This window comes from Camelus ferus, chromosome 28 (genome assembly GCF_009834535.1).
Source record: "Camelus ferus isolate YT-003-E chromosome 28, BCGSAC_Cfer_1.0, whole genome shotgun sequence".
Taxonomy (NCBI): Eukaryota; Metazoa; Chordata; class Mammalia; order Artiodactyla; family Camelidae; genus Camelus; species Camelus ferus.
This window is the reverse complement of record NC_045723.1, coordinates 1137188-1150116: the sequence shown is the minus strand read 5'-3', so window position 1 is coordinate 1150116 and position 12929 is coordinate 1137188. Positions and strand designations below refer to the sequence as shown.

Sequence of the window (12929 nt, the reverse complement as noted above, 5' to 3'; positions counted from 1 at the left end):
TTCCTCTGTCCTGGACATTTGTCTCGTGTTTCTGCAAAATTTATGTTCATTTGGCAAGCAAGCATCCTGGTGTGGTCTGGTTCCTACTGCGCTGTATCCATTCAGATTTTCAGACCTTTTAAGCAGGAGCTGGTGTTGGCTGGGACAGGTAACTCCCCGACTCACTTACACAATTTGATTCCTTTTACTGTATTGTGATATTTGACACAGACACAGGTACCAATGTAAGAGACGTTACATTTGTGTAAATTATGAGGTTCAGCAACCAAATGGATGCTTGTGAACTTGCTGTCAGTACCACAACTGGAATGTTACCAGTATGTCTGAAACCACCCTGCCCCTCCCATCCCTCCCCCGTCTCTCCCCTGGAGGTAACCACTCTCTGATATATTGATTTTTCATTATCTTGCTCATTTACAAGTAGCATCACCATATAAGTATGTATGGGTAAACAATAGACCATGTCTTTTTGCTTGATGTCAAGTTTGGTAAGTATGTTGCCTTCTGCGACTTCTTTTCCCACTCAGCTTAGGTTTCCAAGACTCAGCCATGTGTTTGCGCATGGCTGGAATTCCCTCCCTTTTCCCAGCAGCATGCTATTCCTCTGTGCACCTCTACCATGTGGTGTCTGATTCTCCCTTTTAATAGATGAGCATTTGGGCTATTTCCAATTTGGGGGCCGTTGCAAACACTGCTGCAGCCAGAGAACCAGGTATTGCTCCTCGACTCTGGATCCACGCTTTCCTGCCCTGCTTTGAGATGCTGGAGCTGGGCCTTTAAACATGCTTCTTTCACCAGATTTGTCACAAAAAGTTTCTAGACAGACATTGCAGAAGGAAGGAGCTTCTCTTCCTGGTTCAGAGCGCTGTCCCTTCTGGTTCTGCGGCGTGGCTGCAAGTGGTGTCTGACACCAGGGGCTCCACTGACACCTAGAGGGAGGTGTCCTGCTCTCCAGCCTGGGCCCTGCCTGTGGACCAGAGGTGGGCCCCCAAACCCTGTGAACACCCTTTCCATGAGGTCGGAGTCCCAGCCAAGTCCTCTCCTTCCCTGGACCGCTCCCTGAGTCCTCGGTGTTCTTCAGAGCTCTTATTCCTTCCCAGTGTGAGGCCTTGTCACTAGTCAGCACACCTTTATATTACATTTTCCTTGTTCCATTTACTTGTCTGGCTTTTGTCTCCAGTCTGCACGCCAGCCGATGTAATCCACACCCAGGTCCTCTGGAGCCCTGTGGACCAGGCAGGGCTGAGCGAGGTGGCGGGTGCAGTGGCCTCGGTGCACGGGGTGTCGGGCTGGCTCCTCTCCCAGGCCCTGGCGGCCAGCACCCTCAGGCCGACACCCTCAGGCTGGACTCTGAGCTCCTCACTCTCTAGACCTACTTATTTACTGTTGCACTTTAACCTCGATCGATACTGCAAAAACTTAATCATTCCTGTGATCGGTTTTGAGTTTCCAGTTTTTAAAAAATACCTTCACTTGTAGCTAGTATCTGCGATTCACAATTCACTGGGTTTAGATCCATTGATAACTCGAGGCTGAATTCTGGAAACATCAGCAGGGGTAATGCGACCACAGCCCAGCTTCCAGGCATCCTCTGAAAGATGTCTTACTCCTTCCCACTCTCAGCCATGGTGGGTGGGGACAGGATTTCTAAAAAACTCCTCTCTCAGGAAAGCCAGGGAGATGCTCTTCTGAGCAGAAATCCCCCCTCCTTGTTTTGCTTGGAATAGTGGAGGAGTTTGAAATCCTCTTTCATCCAGAGTTTTTTTCCTTGTCAGTGCAAGCACCTGGACATCTTACGTGTAGCCCAGCATCCTTTTAGAAGTAATCTGTAGCACCCAGGCCCTGCTGTCTGACAGGCCTGAATTTGCACCGAACCTGGCGTTTATACCTGAAGAGGTCATGTTAGTCTCTGAGCATCCATCTCCCCAGAGCAGGGATGGCAGTGGGATGAGCCTTCTGGGTGACTGAGCACACGAGACCTTGGAGAGGGTCAAGGACTTGGGGAGTCTGGGCCTGACTCAGCACCAGCTTGATTCTGGGGGCCGGTGTGGGGGCCCAGTGTCCAGCATCAAGGGACAAAATTTGACCAGTTGTGAAATTCTGCCTACAGGTATACCTCTATTTGTGAATTCCTTTTACATGAAAATTTTCATTGAAAAAAGGGAAAGGAAGGAGGGAAGAAAGAAGGCTCGCTATGTGCTATTGACAGTCACAAAAATGTTTTGTTGTTTCTAGGTGGTGGGCTATGGGGTAATTTTAACTTTTCTATTTTGTGTTTTTCCATTTTTTGAATAGTTTTACAGAAATAACGTTAAATTCTGTAAACAGAACTAGAAATAAAAAGGCATTTTCCTCATGGAGGTCAAACTGGCTGGGGCAGCAGAGTTTGGAGGACAGTGGGGCCCGGGGTCAGTGGGAGGAGAGGGATGGGGAGTCTCCTGGCGGGCCCGAGATGGACGCGGCAGGCAGCGGGCGGGCCGCCTCTGTGCCCCTGGACCAGCGCGGAACCGCGGCCCTTGCGCTGACCGCCGGCCCCGCGGGCGGAGCTGTCATGCGGGAGGCGGCCGCGCGAGGGCGCGGTCCACCCGGAAACCGCGCCTGGTCCTCGGCGCCACGTTTCATCCGCAGCCGCTGGCCCGCCGGATTGAAGAAGGGCGGTGGGGATCGCGGGGAAGCTTGCGAGGCGCCGGGAGCCGGAGCGTCGCCGCGGGAGCCCGTTCCGGGCGTCCTCTCTCGCACTAGTTGCTGTACTGGCCGTGTCTCACGCAGATTGCCCAGAACTGTTACTGACCCGTGAACCTACCTGAACCATGATGTCCCGACCTCACGCGGTGCCCTCGGGGCTGTGCCACATTTATCACAAGGTCCCCATGGCCCTGTCCCTAAACCCCATCTTGCAAGGAAGGGAATTACGTTTCAGAGATGGAGCCTCCAATGCAGTCTTAGCAGCCGAAGCGTCTGGAACATAAACTACCTGACGACTCAGACAACTGGCCAAATGTTTCTCGTGTTGAATTTCATTCTTTAAACCTTTTCTTTGCTCTGTTCCCTTTGCTTGGGGTACTCGCCTCCCGTCTGGGCCCTCAGTTCTGCCTGTTCAGACCGCCTCCCCACACACACCCTTAGGGCAGTATCTCATCTCCCATCCCTCTTGGGGTTAGAAATCTGGTGAGCTGCTTGTGAGTCTGAGTTCTGCGCCTTTACTGTGTGCATTCTAACCTCTCCCAGCTTCCCCTTTTCTCTCTGAGTCCTTATGGCTGAACTTGGAACCGAGGCCACAATAAAGCCTGTTTGGGAGTCAAAGAGCCTTTCTTCCCTCCCATGTGCTGTTGGAGCAGAATGCAGCTGGGTGTGTCCAGTGCCCCCGCCAGCCTTGGAAGTTCAACTTCTGTCTGAATGCTGACGATTCTTCCAGTGCAGGCTGCTCTGCTGGTCCGCCTTTACCATGGCAACGTCTCTGCGGCCAGTCTCTGGCATGGGAGGACTTCGTTTCTCCTGATTGTCCCGGTGGCTCTGAGCCTTGTTACCCTGGCAAGTGGAGGGAGGCAAGTATCCACCCCTGCTTGTAGCACCCCTGTGCCCAGAGGAGGACCCAGGCTGGGGCTCACACCACCAAGGCTTGGGTCTTGCTTAGAAAGTACTGCCAGCCCTTGAGCTCTGGACGGAGGGTCTGGGGGATGCTTGTCTCAGGTCCTCAGAGGCTCCTGGAAGACAAACAACACTTGATGGGCAAGGGAAGGTGACAGAGGGGAGGGTTCTGCTCCCTGTCCTCAACCCTGGCATCTGGAGGCCCCGAGCTCAGCCTCTGCAGGGGCTCTACAGGGAAGGAGTGATGGGGTAGGAACCGGGCTGTCCCACTTGCCCAGGGAGGGTCTGGCTGAAGCCAGGACCAGTTGAGGCCGCTTTCTGCTTGGGACTAGCTGCTCAGGAAAGTGCTAAGGGCATTGGAGAAACTCACCCCACAGCTGGAAGCTGGGGTCGCACCATGCTGGGGAGCCTGGCGTAAGGTACGCAGACATAGGTGTGAGAGCCAGTGAGCACCCACCGCCCCGCTTTCTGGATCCCATGAGCTCCTGGACTCGCAGTGTAATTAGGAAGTCAGTGCAACAACCTTCCCTCTGTTGGCTGAGGACAGAGGCTCAAAGAGGTGCAGTGACTTGCCTGCAGTCACACAGGCTTAGCTAGAAATCAGGTCTCCTTGGGCTCCCATCCACTCCCCTTTCTCCCACAGCTCACTGCCCACTCACCTCACCCGCCTCCTCCCCGCCCTCATGTACCGCTCCCTCCGTGAGCACCAAGGCTCAGCACTTTTCAGCCTGGGAACAGATGGCTGCCTGAGAGCAGGCGGTGGACGTGGGGCTGGGGCCTGAGGATCTGGAGCCAGGCGGCAGCCAGGCAGGTGGTAGGACCCTTATCCCCTGGGCAGCAGCCTGTGGCTGTCTCCCAGTGGTGCTTAGAATCAGAGCTGCCCTGTGAAGGGGCTCAGGAACGCCTTCTGTGCAAACTCCCCCAGCAACCCAGAGTCTGAGCCTCCCCACCGCTCTGGCAAGAGCTCTCACCTCTTCAGCATCTCTGATGTTTACTGGGCCCCTCTGCATCCCCGCACTCCAGATCCACTCAGACTGTGTCCTTCTTTCCTGGTTTATTGCCATTTCTCTAACTGCTTTCCTGCATCCACTTTTGTCCCCTTGCTGTGGACTCCCCACAGGCCACAGAGTGAGTCCTAAAATACACCAAAATACACTCCAGCCCTTCACATCTTTCACAAGGGGCCCCAGGGGCTCCTCCCTGGAAACCAGGTCCTACCTCTGTCTCCCGCTCACCTGGTGAAGGCATCACTCACCCTCACCGAGTATCGCTGCTTTGTCGTTGCCTGTTTACTTCTCCGTCCCTCCCTGTGGGGAGGACCTGGAGGGCAGGGGTGGGTCTGTCCAATCCTGTGCCTGGTGCAGGGTACTTATTCAACAGTATCAGCCAGAGGTGTGATGGAGCCAGTGTAGGCGCAGGAGCGAGTCCAGCTGTCGGGGGTCCAGGCCTGGTCCTGAGGGTGGGGGCAGTGCATGAAGCTAGGGGGCTTCCGCGGGGTCCCCCAGGCCTCCCTGCTACTTGGTGTGGGGTCAGTGTCTCTCCCTCAGCATCCTCCCGACAGAGCAGCAGCCAGGAGGGTGGTGGGACCCCTATCCCCTGGGCAGCTGTTTCAGGTGCAGTAATTCTGGTAGGGCCTCCTGAGCTGGGCATCGGACTTGTAACAGGGCTTCGTAGGGAAGTAATTTCCTTTGTAAATGAATGTTTTGTATGAAAGGAGAGAGGACGTAAACTCCGTGTACCCTAGAGCTGTACACATCAGCTGTACAATCACACAGTGTTTGGATTTTTCTCTCCAGAAAGGGGACACCCCTGTCATCATCCATCCACTCAATCTACTGAGCACACGTAGAAGGGGGTGCGGAGAAGGGGGAGCGCTGTGTCCCTGGTGTATCTGGACAGCCCGGAAGTTAGAATACCAGTGAGTTCCAGTCGGCAATGAAGCTCTGTGACTCTGGCACCCTCATCCCCCATTTCCGATTCAGAGGTGACTAACATTACTACAACCCCCCCCCCAAAAAAAAACCAAAAAACACTACTGGAGTGATAATGGAAGAAAAAAAATTCCTGGGCAAATCCCCAGTTGCGTCATCTTTCGGTTTCAGTGAATAAGTGTGTCTCAAACTGGCAACCTTTTTACCTAAAAATGAAGTTTGGCAGATCCAAAGAACTGGCATTCTGGGGCTGGGTGCCTGGCTCGGCACCCGGGGGTGGCCGACCTGAGTGAGTTCTCTAGACGATCACACGTGAGGATACCCCCTCGTGGTCGCTGATCAGCATCTTCCAGGCCGCAGAACCAGCAGAGCCCACGTCTGTTGGGAGGGAATTGAACTGAGCTGTCTGCACTGCCCCAACCAAAAGCTTAAGACCTGCCAGAAATGAAGAGATTCGCAGGCGAGGAAATCACAGACTTTCCGAGAACCTCATTCCGAACTCAGCAAGTTGACCAAGCTGTGGGCGAGGCTGCTCTTCTTTGTTTTGCATTAATTGATGTGTTTGAAGAATGAGATTTCAAGATGCATTATACATTCCACCCTGATTCCTGCAGAGACTTTGAAACACACCTCGTTAGCTTTGCTGGGTCCAGCCATCAGGTCAAGGGGTGTTCCTTCCTGTTGAATTTTTATGCACATGAGATGGAATCGAATTTGTTCCCACTTACTGATCTGCGTAAATGTGCTGTGATGTCTGAGGATTAAGGTAACTGGATCCACTGCCATAATCATCTGCTAACATTTTCAAGGAGAGAGGCTGAGGCCAAGGCCATCGAAGGCAGTTTATTATGAATAATGCCATCTGGACTTACTTGGATAAAATCATTTTCTAACATAGGAGCTGTCTGCCTCCAGAAATTTAAATCAACGATGAGTCATTCACTTGAGTTGCTGATTTTCCAGGTTGGGTCACATGCCCACCAGAGCCTGCGATAGTCAGGTCGACCCAAATCGGATTAACTGAATCCAGAATGGGAAAGAGATGGAGCATCCCTGAAAAATCAGGTTGCCGATTACTAAGAAAGGTGGGGGGGACACTGGGCAGGCAGGACCAGCTGGTGCCCACTGAAGTCGGCAAGAGGCAGAGGAGGGTGCCTTACCCCCAACCCTGTCCTCCAGCACCTCCTGGGCAGATGCTTTTAGGCCAGATGCTAAGGACACAAGCTGCGTGCCCTTGCTCGTTCATTTAGCTGTCCAGTCATGGACCAGGACCTGATACTGCCAAAGACTGCCAAGTGAGCAGGCTGTGTGTGGTCCTGGTTCTCAAAGATCTGAGTGTTTTCATGGTTCATACTCATAGACCTATCGTGAGCCAGGAGCCAGGGGTGAAGTGATACTTTCCCTCTTGCTGGAATCACCTTATTTCCTCTTTCTAGCAAAGACGGGTGAAGAAACCTGTCCATTATCGAGAAGGCATCAGATGCTCACCGAGGTCATGAATTGTCCTCATTACGCATGGAGAAAGGCAGTTTCAATGACAGTGCGCACTGTGGTCCTTGTAAGTGGGGCCAGGCAGAGGGCACTGAGAACACACTGGTTCAACCCATGTCATGATCTCTGTATCCAGGACTGGTCCCTCGTCCCGACCCAAGCAAAGGACCAGCCCTGAGTGAGTGTTTGCTGGGCCACAGCAGCGTTTGCCCCGACTCCTTCAGTTTTTAGTTCCCTGCATACTGAGCATGTTTGATTTTTTAAAAATCGTCGTTTTTTTTTCCTTCCAATGAACTTACTCATGCTCTTTGAACTTCAAGATGGAAAAATCAAAGTCAGAATCCAGAAGTTTCCCGGGAGCTCCTGACCTACTTCTGGGGAAACCAGTTCTTGTGGGAAGTACACACAGGGAACTGTTGCCAAAGGTTTCACACAGATGCTGGCGCAAGCGTCCCTGAGGCTGGGCACCTGGGGGCCCCTCCGGGAGTCAGCGCACGAGCAGTCACGTCCAGCGCCACGCTCGGCTGGGTTCTGCCTCAGTGTCCAGACCAACACTGAGGGCACGGGTGGGACCTGCCAGGCCCTCTCTCCTCTCTGCCCCCCCTCCACCTCTCCATGACCTCCAGCACAGCCCTGGGCTCTCCCCGGCTGGAGCCAGGCGACCTGAATGGAAACCAGGACTCAGTGTCCCACTCATCTTGGAGCTCAGTCCCCGCAACTGGTTACCTTGCTGCCAACCAGGTAGCTGGGCCTTTGTGCGCAAACCCTGGTCTGGACAATCTCTGTTCCCGCGGACTCCCCTGGCCCTGCGCCGGCCCCAGTGACTGGAGGTGGCTTCTGCGCCTTTGCATCTGGGGCCTCACCCTGAACCCTGGTGACACACGGAAGCTCTGACGTGGCCTGTTCCTGGATGCCTGTCGGGGCACATCCTTACTCTCACCACTCCCTCCTACGTTCCAAGGCCACAGCCAGTGACCTGACCACCGTCTTGCATATGATACCATGAATGGACTTTGTAATCCTGATGCTTCTTTCCTGGAGAGGAAAATTAATTTCCATATTTGGTGATTTCCTTTGATAGATTTGACTGTTCATCTCACACACACACACACACACACACACACACACACTCTCTCTCTCTCTCTCACAGTTTGAGACGGAGCCCGGAAACAAACTGCACAGAAAGGCTCATGCTGGCTCAGGACTTGCAGCTCTGAAAGCCGCCCTGCCCACCCCCCATGGCCCAGTGACCTGTGGGTGGGCGTTTGCCCCACTTCGTGCTCAGAGGGGGTTAAATTGCCACTCTGAGTTAGAGCACGTTCTGCCTTCCCCAAACTTCTGGGCACCGGGTTTCTGCTTATGAGATGGAGCTGGCCAGGACTGTGGCGTGGAAGGTGGACATGCTCGCAGGTGCCCTTGCTTCGTGGGGTTCCCGTGAGGATTAGAAGAAAACTGGAGTGAGGGCCGAGCCTAGAGCCCGGCTCCCAGCGTGTGCTCAGGGATGCCAGGTGTGCCTGGTAGTGCCCCCAAGGGGGCGCCCGCTGGTGGGACTCGCTCTGAGGCTTCCACAAAGCCTCCTCTGCCTGGGTCCCGCGTCTCTCTGTGAACTGCATTCTGCCACCCGGCTGCCCTGGGTGGGGCTTTCTTGGTCTTTTCCTACCTGACTCTCGGGCTCATTCCAGGTGGTGGGGGACCTTCCATTCGGACAGGACTCTCCCCAGGTCTGGAGAGCTGCCTTGGAGTTGGAGACCCAGTTCAAACTCCAGCCCCACCCGGGCCAGCTGAGAGGCCCTGGAAACACCTTTGTCTTCCAAGGCCCGTCTCCCCATCTTTGAAATGATGAGAACAGCACCAGACTTATGGGCTCGCTGAGGAAAGGAACCATCCGGATATGGGCAGCACTTAATTCCAGCTCAGCCAAGGACAGCTGCTGCTTCTGGGTTATTCAGTGACTGCCCTACACATGCCTGTCATCGCTGTCACCTGTGACATCTCTGTGACACTCCTTGCTGAGGAGGAAACCACGGGAGGTTCTTGAGAGGAACCCATATCAAGAAGAGAGTCATGGAGTTATCTTCAGAGGGTTTCCAGTGGCCCAGCTGCACCCGTCCCTTGCACGAGCCTTCCTGAGTGTGCAGGAGCAAGCACACCGGCTTCCGCACCACGGGGCTGTGCTGTTCGCTGTCCCGCTCACGTCTGCTCTCAGCTGCCTTGTTTATTCCCTCCTGTCCTCATCCTGCAGGACTGGAGGCTCCTTGGGGACAGAATCCCCTTCAAATAGAACATCCCGTAATCTCTGTGATTTGATCTGCTCTGCGTGTGATGACCGCATCACTTCTCCACTGTGTGTGGGGTGGCTGAGTGAAGCTGAGAGCGAAGGTGCCTTGATTACTGATACAAAGCCATGTGTTCAGACTCGCACGCAGGGACCCCTCCAGGTCCCCGACCAGCCCCCGGCCCCTGTTAGTCGTCATGACCATCCTCCTCACCTGTCAGTAGGGCAGCCGTATCATTGGTCACTCAGACGGGCACAGTTCTGAATGTGAAAGCAGGGCTGGTGATAATTCCTCCAGGACAGCAGGTGGGACCAACTACGACTGTCACCCCATTTATTGAACAAACACCGTGGAAGACTCCATGCTGAGCATTTTGCTTACCTTATCCCTAATCTGTGAAACGCTCTGTTAGGTGTAACTGTCTCTTCTCACTGTATAGATCAGAGTTCTGAGGCCCAAGAGAGGAAAGGACCCAGACCAAGGCTGTCTCACCTTTGAGGGGCAGAACCAGGCTGCCTGTGCCCGGAGCTGGGCCTGTGACCACCTGCTGACCTGCCTTCTGCTCACTCACTGGACACAGCAAATGCCCGCGGAGTAGCCACGTTACACAGACAGTTGGCGAGGCACAGAGACCAGGAGCATAACATGGAATTCTGGGACCTCTGGCCAGGCTGGGAGTCTGACAGCTCTCAGGGCCCTTTGTTTATCCAGCTCTGCCCAGACCTCTTGGGGTAACTCCCAGATCCCGGGGTGATGTGAGGAGCGCTCTGGATTTGGGCTTCTGCAAGTGTTGGTGGTCCCCTCAGGTTAGTCCAGGAGCCGTCGTCTCTGGCTCAGTTGCATGGCTGGGGAGTGGGAGGCCCTGTTCCCACCGAGGGAGCTGGAAATAGTTCAGGCATTTCTCATTCTTGTTCAAAACAGGGATTAGCCCAGGTGACCCCAGTGGCCCCACGTGGGCTCCGCATGTCCGTTGACAATAATTGACAGCGGGGCAGCTATCTCCACATGGGCCATCATGCTGCAGCATCTCCATGTGCTCACCAGGACAGAAGGCCCCTGGGAGTCCGCAATTGCGTAGCCCACCTGCTGCTCCTCCGGCAGCCTCCTCCCGGCTCCCCTCCAGTCTCTGCAACCCTGCTCTCCTCCAGGAACCAGGCAGCCAGAGAGCCCGCACTCCAGGGCCACGGCCACAGCGTGCTGTACGGTGGTCATGAGCACCCAGGGTTGTCTTGAAATGCACTTACCCAAAGTGCCAGTGTCAGAATGGACAACCAGGAAAGAAGACACAGAGAAATACCACAATCAAATTTAGAAAAAGGGAAGGTGCATCGATTTTCTTCTTTACATTTCTACTTCTAAGTAATTGAAAAGTCACCCTGCGTGGTAATTGTCTCTCCATTCCTGTGCTCCTGGCGCATGTTTCTAATCCCTCTTCTTGGGCATTTCCTGAGTGTGTTCTAACACTATTTTACTCCTCATAAAGAGCTGTTGTGACCAAAGACACAACCCAAAATACCACATGCTTCTCTACTCTGTATTACTGGACGATTGTAGGTTGTCCGGGCAGTGGTGCTAGGGACTGGACAATAGGACTTCCGCCCCATGCATGCCTCATGCGTGCACAGCGTCCAGATCTACCACATGATTTTTATAGACACTTCTCCTTCCTAATTACACGACAGTGTGATATTATTACTTTCATCACCTGTCTCTTTGCTAACATATATCCAGCCCTGAATGTCCCAGGTTCTGTCCTGATTCCTCTGTATTTATGATCATATTGAATGCTGCCAACAGCTTTGCGGTGGAGTTTTAGTGAGGATAACAAGAGCTACTTTAAGAAAGAGATGCAAAGAGGGGAGGGTATAGCTCAGTGGTAGAGTGTGTGCTTAACATGCACAAGGTCCTAGGTTCAATCCCCAGCACCTCCATTTAAAAAAATTAAAAATAAACTGAATTACCTCCTCACAAGGTCCTGGTTCACTCCTCAGTCCCTCCATTAAAAAAAATTTTTTTAAATAAACCTAATTACCTCGTCCCCCCCAAAAGATATTTTAAAATAGAGAAAGAGATGCAAAAATGCAATGGCTCTAACCAGATTGAAGGTGACTTCTCCCTCACATGACAGTCTGAGTTCCAAGTTGGAAGGCAGCATCGTGGGGGCGGACGGTGGCTCTGGTCTTGTCTATGTGTGCCTTCCAGAGTGGCTCGGTCCCTGCTGCTCAGCCATCAGAAGCAGAGAACAAGAGGGCGGAGGAAGACACCTGGAAATAGCACGCAGCAGCTCCACTCCTCCCAAGGGAGAGGGTGGAGTCACGGGACCATGAGGTGAGGGAGGCGGGGAACGTGGTCCAGCACCAGCCCTGCCCCGCAGCAGTCGGAGGGTGTGGAGAAGGGAAAGAGCCAGGGGCTTCCAGCATTGGGAGCGGCCTTTTCCTGATGAGGAGACTGAGGCACAGGTGGAGTGAGGAGCCCCTCCAAGAGCCCAGACAGTGAGTGTGGAGCCGGGTTGGTGCTCGGGTTGTCCAGCCTCAGATCCATGCTTTCAGTCATCATGCTTCATTGGATTTATAATTAAATATTAATTGTGACAGATGACACCGATCTTCACACCTACTGTGTCCTTCTGCCCCAAAGTGTCAAAGCCACTCTTTCGTCCTGAAATTACCCTGAGACATCTGACATTGGGCTGGAGAATGGGTGTTACCCAGACTCTTGAGTCTAAAGTGAGAGCCGAGACTCTGCAGAGCCCTGAGGAGCCGGCAGGGACTGCTCGGACAAGAGACTGGCCAGGTGGGCAGGACCAGTTTCCCAAGGGCCAGGAGGACATGACTTTGTCCTCTGTCAACTCTGGGCTGTGGGGATGCTTCAGCCAGAACTGCGAATCAGGAGAACTCCGGGGCCGGCGGCAGCCCGCAGCTGCAGTTAACACTTCCTTCAGCCAGGCACCCTCTCCTCGGAGGAATTTTCACACTCGTTGCATCTTAAAGAGCTCATTGCTACTCTCAGCAGCTCCTTCTTGTCGTGGACCATTGCACAGATCTCTTCTCTCCCCTTGGACAGCATCGTTAGTTCGGGACTAGGAGGTGGAGAAGTTGGGAAGTCAGAAGAACAAAGCAGCAGATGCCATTTGGTGGCAATTTCCAGTTACGGGGTGTCTCTTTCCAGTTGTGGGGCATCTCCCACGTGCAGCCGGCAGGCGGGCAGGTCTCCAAGGTCCTGGCCAGGAGGAGGGGAGAGCCTGGCAGAGGCTTGGAAACCCATCCCTGGGTTCCCTATGCAAGGACTAAAGCATGTCTCCTGAATTTCTCCCCTTCGTTTATTTGTTAATCCCACCTATGAAAGTGGATCCATTCAAATTTTTTTATCCGTAAGAGGGTATTAGGACCAATCCCTGGGATGAAATATTCTGCAGCAATTCCAAAGTACAAGATAGATACTCTATACAGCAATATATAGGGCGGGGAAGGACCAGACAGCGAGCAGTGAGGTAAGAGGAGAGCCTGGAGAGGAAGAGCCCCGGAGACCAGGGCAGAGGAGCTTCAAGAGGGAGGGAGAGGCCAGCTCTCACAGATGCTCCAAGTACAACTCATGCAGGGTTAGCGAGAGAGAGAGATGTCGACATGGATACACAGGCCCACCT

At 53.7% G+C, this 12929-nt stretch overlaps 1 long non-coding RNA gene across 4 annotated transcripts; it reads right to left on the bottom strand.

Annotated features, from left to right (window-relative positions):
* Nucleotides 1-2059: 2059 nt before the first annotated feature.
* LOC116660378 lies at nucleotides 2060-11569 on the bottom strand. Of its 4 annotated transcripts, none has more exons than XR_004315857.1 (4): nucleotides 11382-11569; nucleotides 4807-5897; nucleotides 4560-4723; nucleotides 2060-3704 (listed from the first exon to the last, which is right to left on the bottom strand). It is a non-coding gene; the product is annotated as an uncharacterized LOC116660378 (long non-coding RNA). The 4 variants fall into 4 exon arrangements; XR_004315855.1 differs by lacking the exon at nucleotides 11382-11569 and having other exon boundaries at nucleotides 4807-5041; nucleotides 5726-9363; XR_004315854.1 differs by lacking the exon at nucleotides 11382-11569 and having other exon boundaries at nucleotides 4807-9363.
* Between the last annotated feature and the right edge of the window lie 1360 nt (nucleotides 11570-12929).